This window comes from Lolium rigidum, chromosome 6 (assembly GCF_022539505.1).
Source record: "Lolium rigidum isolate FL_2022 chromosome 6, APGP_CSIRO_Lrig_0.1, whole genome shotgun sequence".
NCBI lineage: Eukaryota > Viridiplantae > Streptophyta > Magnoliopsida > Poales > Poaceae > Lolium > Lolium rigidum.
This window is the reverse complement of record NC_061513.1, coordinates 349,051,981-349,068,177: the sequence shown is the minus strand read 5'-3', so window position 1 is coordinate 349,068,177 and position 16,197 is coordinate 349,051,981.

The following is a 16,197-nucleotide window of genomic DNA, read 5'->3' as shown; positions in this document are numbered from 1 at the left end:
GGTGTCAATGCGGGCATGAACCCACTATCGAGCATAAGTACCCCCTCTTGGAGTTAAAAGTAAAAACTTGGCCGGAGCCTCTACTAGAAACGGAGAGCATGCAAGATCATAAACAACACATATGTAATAACTTGATAATTAACATGACATGGTATTCTCTATCCATCGGATCCCGACAAACACAACATATAGAATTACGGATAGATGATCTTGATCATGTTAGGCAGCTCACAAGATCCAACAATGAAGCACAATGAGGAGAAGACAACCATCTAGCTACTGCTATGGACCCATAGTCGAGGGGTGAACTACTCACTCATCACTCCGGAGGCGACCATGGCGGTGTAGAGTCCTCCGGGAGATGAATCCCCTCTCCGGCAGGGTGCCGGAGGAGATCTCCAGAATCCCCCGAGATGGGATCGGCGGCGGCGGCGTCTCAGTAGGGTTTTCCGTATCGTGGTTTTTCGCATCGGGGGTTTCGCGACGGAGGCTTTAAGTAGGCGGAAGGGCGAGTCGGGGGCCAAACGAGGGGCCCACACCACGGGCGGCGCGGGCCCCCTTGGCCGCGCCGCCATGTGGTTTGGCCACCTCGTGGCCCCACTTCGTATGTTCTTCGGTCTTCCGGAAGCTCCGTGGAAAAATAGGCCCACGGGTCTTCGTTTCGTCCAATTCCGAGAATATTTCGTTACTAGGATTTCGAAACCAAAAACAGCAGAAAACGAGGAACGGCACTTCGGCATCTTGTTAATAGGTTAGTTCCGAGAAAATGCACGAATATGACATAAAGTGTGCATAAAACATGTAGGTATCATCAATAATATGGCATAGAACATAAGAAATTATCGATACGTCGGAGACGTATCAAGCATCCCCAAGCTTAGTTACTGCTCGTCCCGAGCGAGGTAAAACGATAACAAAGATAATTTCTGAAGTGATATGCCATCATAACCTTGATCATACTATTTGTAAACATATGTAGTGGATGCAGCGATCAAAACAATGGTGATGACATGAGTAAACAAGTGAATCATATAGCAAAGACTTTTCATGAATAGTACTTCAAGACAAGTATTAATAAGTCTTGCATAAGAGTTAACTCATAAAGCAATAAATCAAAGTAAAGGTATTGAAGCAACACAAAGGAAGATTAAGTTTCAGCGGTTGTTTTCAACTTGTAACATGTATATCTCATGGATAATTGTCAACATAGAGTAATATAACAAGTACAATATGCAAATATGTAGGAATCAATGCACAGTTCACACAAGTGTTTGCTTCTTGAGGTGGAGAGAAATAGGTGAACTGACTCAACATAAAAGTAAAGAGAATGGTCCTTCAAAGAGGAAAGCATCGATTGCTATATTTGTGCTAGAGCTTTTATTTTGAAAACATGAAACAATTTTGTCAACGGTAGTAATAAAGCATATGAGTTATGTACGTTATATCTTACAAGTTGCAAGTCTCATGCATAGTATACTAATAGTGCCCGCACCTTGTCCTAATTAACTTGGACTACCGGATCTTTGCAATGCACATGTTTTGACCAAGTGTCACAATGGGGTACCTCCATGCCGCTCTGTACAAAGGTCTAAGGAGAAAGCTCGCATTTTGGATTTCTCGCTTTTGATTATTCTCAACTTAGACATCCATACCGGGACAACATGGACAACGAGATAATGGACTCCTCTTTAATGCATAAGCATGTGGCAACAATTATTATTCTCATATGAGATTGAGGATATATGTCCAAACTGAAACTTCCACCATGAATCATGGCTTTAGTTAGCGGCCCAAAGTTCTTCTCTAACAACATGCATGCTCCAACCATGAAGGTGGTAGATCTCTCTTGCTTCGGACAAGACGGACATGCATAGCAACTCACATGATATTCAACAAAGAATAGTTGATGGCGTCCCCGAAACATGGTTATCGCTCAACAAGCAACTTAATAAGAGATAAAGTGCATAAGTACATATTCAATACTACAATAGTTTTTAAGCTATTTGTCCCATGAGCTATATATTGCAAAGGTGAATGATGGAATTTTAAAGGTAGCACTCAAGCAATTTACTTTGGAATGGCGGATAAATACCATGTAGTAGGTAGGTATGGTGGACACAAATGGCATAGTGGTTGGCTCAAGGATTTTGGATGCATGAGAAGTATTCCCTCTCGATACAAGGTTTAGGCTAGCAAGGTTATTTGAAACAAACACAAGGATGAACGGTACAGACAAAACTCACATAAAAGACATATGGTAAACATTATAAGACTCCATACCGTCTTCCTTGTTGTTCAAAACTCAATACTAGATGTTATCTAGACTCTAGAGAAACCAAATATGCAAACCAAATTAGCAAGCTCTAAGTATTTCTTCATTAATGGGTGCAAAGTATATGATGCAAGAGCTTAAACATGAGCACAACAATTGCCAAGTATCAAATTATCCAAGACATTTTAGAGTTACTACATGTAGCATTTTCCAATTCCAACCATATAACAATTTAACGAAGAAGAAACTTCGCCATGAATACTATGAGTAGAGCCTAAGGACATATTTGTCCATATGCTACAGCGGAGCGTGTCTCTCTCCCATAAAGTGAATGCTAGGATCCATTTTATTCAAACAAAACAAAAAACAAAAACAAACCGACGCTCCAAGCAAAGTGCATAAGATGTGACGGAATAAAAATATAGTTTCAGGGGAGGAACCTGATAATGTTGTCGATGAAGAAGGGGATGCCTTGGGCATCCCCAAGCTTAGACGCTTGAGTCTTCTTAATATATGCAGGGGTGAACCACCGGGGCATCCCCAAGCTTAGAGCTTTCACTCTCCTTGATCATATTGCATCATACTCCTCTCTTGACCCCTTGAAAACTTCCTCCACACCAAACTCGAAACAACTCATTAGAGGGTTAGTGCATAATAAAAATTCACATGTTCAGAGGTGACACAATCATTCTTAACACTTCTGGACATTGCATAAAGCTACTTGGACATTAGTGGATCAAAGAAATTCATCCAACATAGCAAAAGAGGCAATGCGAAATAAAAGACAGAATCTATCAAAACAGAACAGTCCGTAAAGATGGATTTTATTAGGCCACCAGACTTGCTCAAACGAAAATTCTCAAATTGAATGAAATTTGCGTACATATCTGAGGATCATGCTCGTAAATTGGCGTAATTTTCTGAGCTACCTACAGGGAGATAGACCCATATTCGTGACAGCAAAGAAATCTGTAACTGCGCAGTAATCCAAATCTAGTACTTACTTTACTATCAAAGACTTTACTTGGCACAACAAAACATAAAACTAAGATAAGGAGAGGTTGCTACAGTAGTAAACAACTTCCAAGACACAAATATAAAACAAAAATACTGGAGTAAAAACATGGGTTGTCTCCCATAAGCGCTTTTCTTTAACGCCTTTCAGCTAGGCGCAGAAAGTGTAACTCAAGTAACATCGAGAGATGAAGCATCAACATCATAATTTGTTCTAATAATAGAATCATAAGGTAACTTCATTCTCTTTCTAGGGAAGTGTTCCATACCTTTCTTGAGAGGAAATTGATATTTAATATTACCTTCCTTCATATCAATAGTAGCACCAACGGTTCGAAGAAAAGGTCTTCCCAATATAATGGGGCAAGATGCATTGCATTCAATATCCAAGACAACAAAATCAACGGGGACAAGGTTATTGTTAACCATAATATGAACATTATCAACTTTCCCCAAAGGTTTCTTTTTAGCATTATCAACGAGATTAACATCCAAATAACAATTTTTCAATGGTGGCAAGTCAAGCATATCATAGACTTTCTTAGGCATAACGAAATACTTGCACCAAGATCACATAAAGCATTACAATCAAAATCTTTGATTCTCATTTTAATGATGGGCTCCCAACCATCCTCTAGCTTTCTAGGAATAGAAGTTTCAAATTTTAGTTTCTCTTCTCTAGCTTTTATGAGAGCATTTGTAATATGTTTTGTGAAAGCCAAATTTATAGCACTAGCATTGGGACTTTTAGCAAGTTTTTGTAAGAACTTTATAACTTCATAGATGTGGCAATCATCAAAATCTAAATCATTACAATCTAAAGCAATGGGATTATCATCCCCAAGGTTGGAAAAAATTTCAGCAGTTTTATCACGAGCGGTTTCAGCAGCTTTAGCGAGTTTCGAGTAATTTCGCGCGCTTTGCACTAGGAGTAGAAGCATTGCCAACACCAATTATTTTACCATTGATAGTAGGAGGTGCAGCAACATATGAAGAATCAACATTACTTGTGGTGGTAATAGTCCAAACTTTAGCTACATTTTCCTTTTTAGCTAGTTTTTCATTTTCTTCTCTATCCCACCTAGCTCGCAGTTCAGCCATTAATCTTATATTCTCATTAATTCTAACTTGGATGGCATTTGCTGTAGTAACAATTTTATTTTCAATATCCCTATTAGGCATAACTTTCGATTTCAAAAGATCAACATCGGAGGCAAGACTATCAACTCTAGAAACAAGAATATCAATTTTATTGAGCTTTTCCTCAACAGATTTGTTAAAGGCAGTTTGTGTACTAATAAATTCTTTAAGCATGGCTTCAAGTCCAGGGGGTGTATTCCTATTATTGTTGTAAGAATTCCCATAAGAATTAGCATAACCGTTACCATTATTATAAGGGTATGGCCTATAGTTATTACTAGAATTGTTCCGATAAGCATTGTTGTTGAAATTATTATTTTTAATGAAGTTTACATCAACATGTTCTTCTTGGGCAACCAATGAAGCTAATGGAACATTATTAGGATCAACATTAGTCCTATCATTCGCAAGCATAGACATAATAGCATCAACTTTATCACTCAAGGAAGAGGTTTCTTCAACAGAATTTACCTTCTTACCTTGTGGAGCTCTTTCCGTGTGCCATTCAGAGTAATTAACCATCATATTATCAAGAAGCTTTGTTGCTTCACCAAGAGTGATGGACATAAAGGTACCTCCAGCAGCTGAATCCAATAAATTTCGCGAAGAAAAATTTAGTCCTGCATAGAAGGTTTGGATGATCATCCAAGTAGTCGATCCATGGGTTGGGCAATTTTTAACCAAAGATTTCATTCTTTCCCAAGCTTGAGCAACATGTTCATTATCCAATTGTTTAAAATTCATTATGCTACTCCTCAAAGATATAATTTTAGCAGGGGGATAATATCTACCAATAAAAGCATCCTTGCATTTAGTCCAGGAATCAATACTATTCTTAGGCAGAGATAGCAACCAATCTTTAGCTCTTCCTCTTAATGAGAAAGGGAACAATTTTAATTTTATAATGTCACCATCTACATCTTTATATTTTTGCATTTCACACAATTCAAAAAATTATTGAGATGGGCAGCAGCATCATCAGAACTAACACCGGAAAATTGCTCTCTCATGACAAGATTAAGTAAAGCGGGTTTAATTTCAAAGAATTCTGCTTGTAGTAGCAGGTGGAGCAATAGGTGTGCATAAGAAATCATTATTATTTGTGCTAGTGAAGTCACACAACTTAGTATTTTCAGGGTTGGCCATTTTAGCAATAGTAAATAAAGCAAACTAGATAAAGTAAATGCAAGTAAACTAATTTTTTTGTGTTTTTGATATAGCAAACAAGATAGCAAATAAAGTAAAGCTAGCAACTAATTTTTTTGTGTTTTGATATAAGTGCAGCAAACAAAGTAGTAAATAAAATAAAGCAAGACAAAAACAAAGTAAAGAGATTGGGAAGTGGAGACTCCCCTTGCGGCGTGTCTTGATCTCCCCGGCAACGGCGCCGGAAAAAGAGCTTGATGGCGTGTATTTCACACGTTCGTTGGGCAACCCCAAGAGGAAGGTATGATGCGCACAGCAGCAAGTTTTCCCTCGGAAAGAAACCAAGGTTTATCGAACCAGGAGGAGCCAAGAAGCACGTTGAAGGTTGATGGCGGCGGGATGTAGTGCGGCGCAACACCGGAGATTCCGGCGCCAACGTGGAACCCGCACAACACAACCAAAGTACTTTGCCCCAACGAAACGAGTGAGGTTGTCAATCTCACCGGCTTGCTCGTAACAAAGGATTAACCGTATTGTGTGGAAGATGATTGTTTGCAGAGAAAATAGTAAAACAAGTATTGCGAGCAGATTTGTATTTCGAGTATTAAAGAATGGACCGGGGTCCACAGTTCACTAGAGGTGTCTCTCCCATAAGATAAAAGCATGTTGGGTGAACAAATTACGGTCGGGCAATTGACAAATAGAGAGGGCATAACAATGCACATACATGACATGATAAGTATAGTGAGATTTAATTGGGCATTACGACAAAGTACATAGACCGCCATCCAACCGCATCTATGCCTAAAAAGTCCACCTTCGAGGTTATCGTCCGAACCCCCTCCGAGTATTAAGTTGCAAAGCAACAGACAATTGCATTAAGTATGGTGCGTAATGTAATCAACAACTATATCCTCGGACATAGCGCCAATGTTTTATCCCTAGTGGCAACAGCACAACACAACCTTAGGGGTTTCTGTCACTCCCCCAGGTGTCAATGCAGGCATGAACCCACTATCGAGCATAAGTACCCCCTCTTGGAGTTAAAAGTAAAAACTTGGCCAGAATCCAGTGGAACCTGCGGACACGATACATGCACAGTCATGCATATATAACTCATCGATTAGCCACATACCATGCATGGAGTAAACAAAAGAGAATGTGCTCAAGACAGAAACACTCACCCAAAATGGTAAGGAAATAGAATATCACTTTTGAGTTCCTGTTTTCTAAGAAACCGCCACGAGTCTTCCTCCACGTCGGCGGGGTGGTGTTCTAACACATATGAATTAACGATGTGTGGGTCAATGAACCCAACATCATGGATGTTCCTTATTTGCATTTCCCGCTTCTTCATTCCGCATAATAGCGTACACAACAAGATAGTTAGGACAATATATAGTGCGAGGCAATGAACGAGATGGGGTAGAAATTAATAAATCACTTACGAACGTAGCAACCGATGATAGATTTGTCGAGCTCGCGCGATTGAACAGCTGGAACAATTCACTCCGATGAATTGTTATATAGTAATGTTTGAAGTGATGCTCATATCTAACTTCCGCATAAATATAGTCTTTGGCGTTTTTATGTTTTATGTAACCCTTGTACCAATTTAGCAGACCTTTCATTTGTCGAGGTAGATCCTCTTCCTGCGCAGGCTCGACGAGAGGGCCATTCTTCACATATGTAAATACTACGTCCTTCATTGGCGCCTCATCAAGGCCTAACGGTGCACGAAGAGTGATACCTAAGGTGGCCGCTTGTTCTCTCGGCATTCGTTACGGTCAATCCATGTGCTGCCGCAGGCTGCTATGATATCGGGGGCATCCGGACCGGCGGCTTGCACTATGAGCGGGGCGATCGATTGTTTACTTTGTTCCCCGAGCTGGGCAACTTCTTTCCCCCTTTCTAATTTTTCTCGGCCTCCTCCAAGGCTTTCTTCTCCGCTTCTCCGCCAACTCTTGGTTCCTCTTGAACGCGAGTGCTTGCCTACGAAGTTCACGTGCATAGTCGTCGAGCAGATTCTTTGCGGCTTGGGACGGTGTGTTCAAAAATGACTTAGCCCACTTTTTTTGCTCATCAGAAAATACTGGCTTGGGCACGCCCTCTATTTTCTTCTTGCAGCTCGCCTTCCATTTCTCTAAATCAGCAGCCGCGCCCGCCTCGACTTCCTCGGCACTACTTTCCCAAGGCCTCGTGGGGAGAGGCTTCAGTGATGGCTCCGGTACCTTTGTTTTCTTAGGTACGTAAGGGTCCGGGTTAATAATCCAGGACTGCTGCTTCGCTTCTTCGCCGGAGGTGGATTGGGGGCGGCGTACGCTTACCCGCCCGGGGCGGACTAGGGGCGGCGGCCGCTACCCGTCGGAGGTGAATTGGGGGGCGGCGTCGGCCCTCGTGAAGGAGGTGTAGGTGAAGCACCACCACCACCGCCGCCTCCGTCGCCACCACCACCACCGTAGGGGGGTGGACTTGTTGGCGCCTCGCCTGGAAACTTGATAAACTTCTTCTGCCATAGAATGAACTAGCGCTTGACATCTCCAAGTCTTGTCGCCCCTTCGAGGTGTAGTGATGGCGTGTATTCCACACGTTCGTTGGGCAACCCCAAGAGGAAGGTATGATGCGCACAGCGAGCAAGTTTTCCCTCAGAAAGAAACCAAGGTTTATCGAACCGGGAGGAGCCAAGAAGCACGTTGAAGGTTGATGGCGGCGGGATGTAGTGCGGCGCAACACCGAGATTCCGGCGCCAACGTGGAACCTGCACAACACAACCAAAGTACTTTGCCCCAACGAAACGGTGAGGTTGTCAATCTCACCGGCTTGCTCGTAACAAAGGATTAACCGTATTGTGTGGAAGATGATTGTTTGCGAGAGAAAATAGTAAAACAAGTATTGCGAGCAGATTTGTATTTCGGTATTAAAGAATGGACCGGGGTCCACAGTTCACTAGAGGTGTCTCTCCCATAAGATAAAAGCATGTTGGGTGAACAAATTACAGTCGGGCAATTGACAAATAGAGAGGGCATAACAATGCACATACATGACATGATAAGTATAGTGAGATTTAATTGGGCATTACGACAAAGTACATAGACCGCCATCCAACTGCATCTATGCCTAAAAAGTCCACCTTCGAGGTTATCGTCCGAACCCCTCCGGTATTAAGTTGCAAAGCAACGGACAATTGCATTAAGTATGGTGCGTAATGTAATCAACAACTATATCCTCGGACATAGCGCCAATGTTTTATCCCTAGTGGCAACGAGCACAACACAACCTTAGGGGTTTCGTCACTCCCCAGGTGTCAATGCGAGCATGAACCCACTATCGAGCATAAGTACCCCCTCTTGGAGTTAAAAGTAAAAACTTGGCCAGAGCCTCTACTAGAAACGGAGAGCATGCAAGATCATAAACAACACATATGTAATAACTTGATAATTAACATGACATGGTATTCTCTATCCATCGGATCCCGACAAACACAACATATAGAATTACGGATAGATGATCTTGATCATGTTAGGCAGCTCACAAGATCCAACAATGAAGCATAATGAGGAGAAGACAACCATCTAGCTACTGCTATGGACCCATAGTCCAGGGGTGAACTACTCACTCATCACTCCGGAGGCGACCATGGCGGTGTAGAGTCCTCCGGGAGATGAATCCCCTCTCCGGCGGGAGTGCCGGAGGAGATCTCCAGAATCCCCCGAGATGGGATCGGCGGCGGCGGCGTCTCAGTGAGGTTTTCCGTATCGTGGTTTTTCGCATCAGGGGTTTCGCGACGGAGGCTTTAAGTAGGCGGAAGGGCAGAGTCGGGGGCCAGACGAGGGGCCCACACCACAGGGCGGCGCGGGCCCCCCTTGGCCGCGCCGCCATGTGGTTTGGCCACCTCGTGGCCCCACTTCGTATGTTCTTCGGTCTTCCGGAAGCTCCGGTGGAAAAATAGGCCCACGGGTCTTCGTTTCGTCCAATTCCGAGAATATTTCGTTACTAGGATTTCGAAACCAAAAACAGCGAGAAAACGAGAGCGGCACTTCGGCATCTTGTTAATAGGTTAGTTCCAGAAAATGCACGAATATGACATAAAGTGTGCATAAAACATGTAGGTATCATCAATAATATGGCATAGAACATAAGAAATTATCGATACGTCGGAGACGTATCATGTAGCAATGTCAATATCCAGGTCCTCAAACCCTTGGACTATGTCCTCCACCGTGACACGAGCATAGCCATCTTGAATGGGGTTGTTGTGGTGGAGTGCTCCAGGTGGTAAAGCACTGCCGATGGCTACCTTCATGGACATGTTCCCGATAGGATAATACGAGATGACATGCTTTCATCTCCTTTATATCGTCCACGGGGTAGCGAGGAGGCTCCGGTGCAGTAATTTCGACCACCGGAGGCTCCGGTGCGGTAATTTCGATCGTCGGTGCACCGGCCGATGGGGCCTCCGTGGAAGCCACGCTGCTTCTCCGCGGCTGGCTTCCGAGATCCAATGGATGATCTTCATGCTTGCGCCCGAGCTGCATCTCTTTCGGCTACTAGTACACTCACGGTTTTCTTCATGACATCCATTTCCGATGCCAACCGCGCCACAACATCTCGCTTCCCGATCCATCTTTCTCTTACGGCTTCGTAACCGTATGGGTCATCGTTCGGGGAACCCTATTTTCCACGGAATGGGCCCCATGCCTCGTACACGTCCTCCGTGTTCAGGATTCCCGAGGGCTTTTGTCAGGGCGTCATTCTCTCTGTTGAACTTGATCCTCCCCTCTTGAGCATCCCTCATTGCCTCAATAAGCTTTTGGGTGGGTGTAATTATTTTGCCCTGGTAAACACACTCCCCGTCTCCGGGTTCGGCGATCCCCCATGCCCGTACCACCGGCTTTTGGCCCTTGGGTCCCATCCCTCCGTACCTGGACGGATTCCTCGCGTCCTCAGCTCGTTCTCCATCTTCTCCCACCTAGGCTGCCAAAAGCGATACCCTCCTGGCCCCATTTTATGATTGTACTCCTTCTTGGCCGCATTATCCTTATTTTTTTCGATATTTCAAGGAACTGCTCCGATTTCTTTTGCTTCACAAATTCTGGCCAATCATGTTGCGGTTTCTCATATTGTCCTTTGAAATCCGGAGTCTTGCCCTGCTTGACAAAGTCATGGGCTAGATTTTGCTTGTATTTCCGGAATGCGTTGGACATCTTAGAAAGAGCGAACTGTTTGACTAGCTTGCACCTCTCCTTGTTTTCCGCAATCTTGTTACCCTCCTCATCGTATTTGCGGTATTCCGGAGGTAGAACGAAATGTTCCATAAACTTTTTGAAGCAATCTTTTTTTGTTCTCTTATCGACAAAAGTGAAACCAACACGTGCCTTCTTTGGCTCATTCCACTCTCGGACGGTGATCGAGACGTTGTCTCTAACAACGGCTCCGCATTGGCTGATAAACTTGGTGGCGTTCTTGCTGGGCTCCAGCGGCCTGCCGGTTGCTTCCTCGACAAAATCGATGGTGCATGTTTCTCCTGATTTCATCGTCTTGGTTGCGCCACGCTTTGACGACGACGTACTCGATTGTTTCGACGATCCGGCCGAGGGCTAAAATAAGAAAGAGAGTCGCGCGCGTTAGTACACACATATTTATTCAAATCAGTTAGTTTGTATCACCAGAGGCTCAATGTATATATATACCTCGGCGCCGGAGGTGGTTGCTACTTTCAATTGAAGATCGTCGTTTATCGACGTTTCTTCGGCACCATCTTGCTGACCATGCCCTTCATCTTCACCGTGAAGGTTCAGATAAGAATCGATATCATCTTCTTCTTGTCCGGTCGGCACATATAGAACATCGCCTTTTATGATGTCGAAGATATGTTCTTCAGCGTCCGGATCATAGTTGTCCATAATTGGGTCATCTCTATCGTCCGCCATATGTCAGTCCTGAAAACATGTAGTAAAAACAAATTAATTGTGTATATGCATTATCACATTCTCTTCTCTACATATAAACAGAGAGGGCGACGAGGGAGGCGAGGGCGGTGGTGAAATAGCGGTGGCAAAAGGAGGGGGCGAGGAAGGGGGTGGGAGAGGATGTCGCGGAAGAGGGAGGCGAGGACGAGCGCGTGTGCGCATGCGGTGAGAGAGAGCGAGGCCGGCGCGTGCGCGTGCGCGGTGAGAGAGAGAGGGCCGGCCGGCGGCGCGCGGGAAGGGGAGAGGGAGGGCGGCGAGGAGCACGGACGGTTACAAATTTACCACTTTAATTAATTAGTTACAAATTTAAACTTTAATTAGTTACAAAAAAAACTTATTAAGTTATACAAGTTTTAAGTTATTTTACCGTTTTTGTTAAACTAATTAACTATTTAAAATTACAAAGAACAAAAAAACACAAAAAAAAGAAAAAAACCGGCCGGCCCTCTCTCCCTCTCTCCTTCTCCTCTCCCTCCCTCTCGATCTCTCTCTCTCCTCTCTCTCTCCGGCGGCCGGCGCGCACGTCTCTCCGGCGGCCGGCGCGCGCGGGGGGGCCAGGGGCGGCGAGAGCGGCCTCTCCCTGTCTGTGTGGCGCGCGCGCGGCGGCGCCGGCGCCGGCGCGGGGAAGGACGACGACGCGGCGGGTACGGGCGGGCGGGGAGCGTACGGTACGGTGGTTCGGGCGCGCGTGGCGGCGGTCGGCGAGGGCGCGGCGGCGAGGGGCGGCGCGCGCGGCGGCACAGTCGTCGGCGAGGGCGGCGAGGGCGGCGGTCGGCGATGGAGCAGCGTGACGGCGTCCTCCTCGATCTGCAGTTCCTTCGCGCGCGGAGAAGAAGAGAATGGCCGGGCAGCGGCGGTTCGGTGCTCAAATTTATACTCAGCGACCTTTAGTCGCGGTTGGGGGCGACCCGCGACTAAAGGATACCCTTTAGTCGCGGTTTGCCAGACCAACCGCGACTAAAGGGTTTTTTCGCCGGGTTTTCGTTCCCGCGCTGAAGGACCCTTTAGTCGCGGTTGGCGAGGCCAACCGCGACTAAAGGTCTTTTTTCAAATTACTTTCCTTTTTCAATTCAGAAAAATAAAACTAATTCATTTCAGAATCATAAAATACAAATAATATATCAAAAAATTCAGAAAAATAAAACTAATTCAATTCAAATTCTTAAAAATACAAATAATATATCAAAAAAATCAGAAAAATAAAACTAATTCAATTCAAATTCTTAAAAATACAAATAATATATCAAAAAAATCAGAAAAATAAAAATAATTCAATTCAAATTCTTAAAAATACAAATAATATATCAAAAAATCAGAAAAATAAAACTAATTCAATTCAAATTCTTAAAAATACAAATAATACATCAATAAATTAAGAAAAATAAAACTAATTCAATTCAAAATTTTAAAAATACAAATAATATATCAAAAAATTCAGAAAAATAAAACTAATTGAATTCAAAATTTTAAAAATACAAATAATATATCAAAAAATTCAGAAAAATAAAACTAATTCAATTCAAAATGTTGAAAATACAAATAATATATCAAAAAATTCAGAAAAATAAAACTAATTCAATTCAATTCAGTTCTTCCCGGCCGCCTCTGTCTTCTCGTTGGCCCCCTCTTCCCGCCTCTGTCTCCGCCGACCCCCTCTTCCCGCCTTTTTCTTCCCGCCTTCTTCTTCCCGCCACTTTCTTCCCGCCAATTTCTTCCCGCCACTTTCTTCCCGCCTCTTTCTTTCCGCCTCTTTCTTCCCACCACTTTCTTCCCGCCTCCTGTCTTCCCGCTCCCATTTTTCCCGCCATTTGTCACTACATATATGTAGCCCGGCTTGGCCAGCATTATCACATCTCTACAAATCTCTCATCACTCTCTCATGGCTTCCACCGCACCCACTCTAACCTACCAGCAGGTGGAGGAGCTTTGCGCCTCGAACTACCCTTGCCCACCGGGCTACCGCGTCCCCGTCGGCTAGAGCCTAAGCGCCGGCGGCATGCCGGTCCCTCCCGTCCCTCAGGGTACTGCGCGTCGGGCGGCCATCACGAACCACTACTACCTCGACCTCACGCCGGAGCAGCGGATGAATCCCCGCTGGCATCCCGATAACCAGCATACTTGGGACGCCTTCTTCATCAATCGGCGTGAGAGGGCGCTCGCCGGAGTATGAGGAGGACGGTCCGCCTCACGGAAACTTCCACGAGGCCGGCCGTCGGCTATGGTGGTACGGCCGGACTCTGCAGAGCGTCATGGACTACATCACGGCCGGCGATATCCCCCGCCTGCGCTACCCTCAGTTCGAGCCACGAGCGCCGCCCGACGAGAGCAGCGATGACGACGGCGGCAACTTAGAAGGCGACGACTACCGGTACAACGACGGCGGCTATGAAGACTACGAGTATGCATATTAGACGCCTAGGCGGGAGTATGACTAAATCACTCCAAATTTCATGTATGCGGGAGTATGACTTAGTCACTCCAAATTTCATGTATCATCAGTGCTATCTCGAGTCAATTGAATCATTCGAAAAAGGACACCAAACACATCACGGGTAATATAATTCACATGATCCATTCAACAAAGTTTGGTACAATAAATTATTACACATCATTTCTTTTCTTGTGTCCATGCTTGCTTACGATTGTGCCGTATCCATGGAGCATCCTCATCATTTAACTTAATGCTTGGGTCGGTGTTCACTTTGAAGGGCGGAATTTCAGCAAACATATTATAATCTTCTGACATGTCTGTCTTGTCCTCCACTCCCACGATGTTTCTTTTCCACTGAAAGAACAATGTGGCGCTTTGGATCATCGCATGATGTACTTGATTGTTTTCTTATCTTTCCGTTTCCTCGGTTTGCTACTCATGTCCTTCACATAGAAAACCTGAGCGACATCTTTCGCTAGGACGAATGGTTCGTCAAGGTAACCAAGATTGTTGAAATCCACCATTGTCATTCCGTATTGCTGGTCCACCTTTACCCCACCTCCTGTTAGCTTGAACCATTTGCACCGGAACAAAGGGACCCTAAAGGAGGGTCCATAGTCAAGTTCCCATATCTCCTCTATGTAACCATAATATGTGACCTTTTGCCCATTCTCGGTTCTTTGCATCAAAGCGGACACCACTGTTTTGGTTGGTGCTCTTTTTATCTTGGGCGATCGTGTAAAATATATTCCCATTTATCTCGTACCCTTGGAAAGTCGTTATAGTCGAAGATGGTGTCTTGGCCAACATGTACAGCTGATCTAGAACATGTTCGTCATTCATGAAATGTTTTCTCAACCAACTGCCGAAAGTCTCCATGTGGGCCTTCCTAATCCAGGATTCGGGCTTCCCGGGGTTGTCCGAGCGTAAAATATTCTTGTGTTTCTCAAAGTACGGAGCCACCAAGCTGGAATTGGTCGAAGCGTGTGGTGTGCTTCGGTCGGAGAATGGCCGTCCATACATATCGTTGATTTCCTTCCGATCGTGCCTTTTCCACTTAGTCTCCCCTCGTGCCGCGATCGAGGAAGACCAATCGGCTTAAGGTCGGGAACAAAGTCAACACAAAACTCAATTACCTCCTCATTTCCATAGCCCTTGGCGATGCTTCCTTACGGCCTAGCACGGTTACGGACATATTTCTTTAATATTCCCATGAACCTCTCGAAGGGGAACATATTGTGTAGAAATACGGGACCGAGAATGGAAATCTCATCAACTAGGTGAACCAGGAGGTGCGTCATAATATTGAAGAAGGATGGCGGGAACACCAACTCGAAGACCGACAAGACATTGGATCACATCGTTCTGTAACCGTGGTAGAACTTCTGGATTGATTACCTTCGAGAGATTGCATTGAGGAATGCACATAGCTTCACAATGGCTACTCGAACATTTTCCGGCAGGAGCCCCTCAAAGCAATCGGAAGCAATTGCGTCATAATCACGTGGCGGTCGTGAGACTTCGGGTTTTGGAACTTTTTCTCCGCCATGTTTATTATTCCCTTTATATTGGACGAGAATCCGGACGGGACCTTCATACTGCTCGGGAATTCAAAAAAGATGACCTTGTCTTCTTTGGTCGGAGCGTAGGCGGCACGACCTTGAAACCGTTCCGGATGCCGGTCATCGGGGTCTTTCAAAATTTGCTTGGTCTCGCCGTGCTTCCTTTGTATCATTTGACTTCCCATACACGCCCAAGAAGCTTAGGAGGTTCACGCAAATATTCTTCGTAACGTGCATCACGTCGATTGCGGAAGCGGACTTCTAGGACTTTCCAATATTCTAGCTCCCGGAATATAGATTTCTTCTTCCACATGGCTGCGTGCCCGTCGGCTCCCTTCGGAACCGATTGTCCGCCGAGGACCCTTTCCAAAGATGACTTTCAAATCCTTGACCATATCAAATACCTCAGCACCGGTGTGTTCCGCAGTGCTTCGGCCGGTGATCTGCCTTGCCGTTGTAATGCTTGCCTTTCTTTCTTACTTGGATGACCTTTCGGAAGAAATCGACGATGCCCAAGGTACACGTTCTTCTTACAATTTGGCAAATGTACACTTTCGGTCTCATGTAAGCAGTGCGTGCATGCATTGTATCCCTTATTTGACAGTCCCGAAAGGTTACTAAGAGCGGGCCAATCGTTGATGGTTACGAAAAGCAACGCTCGTA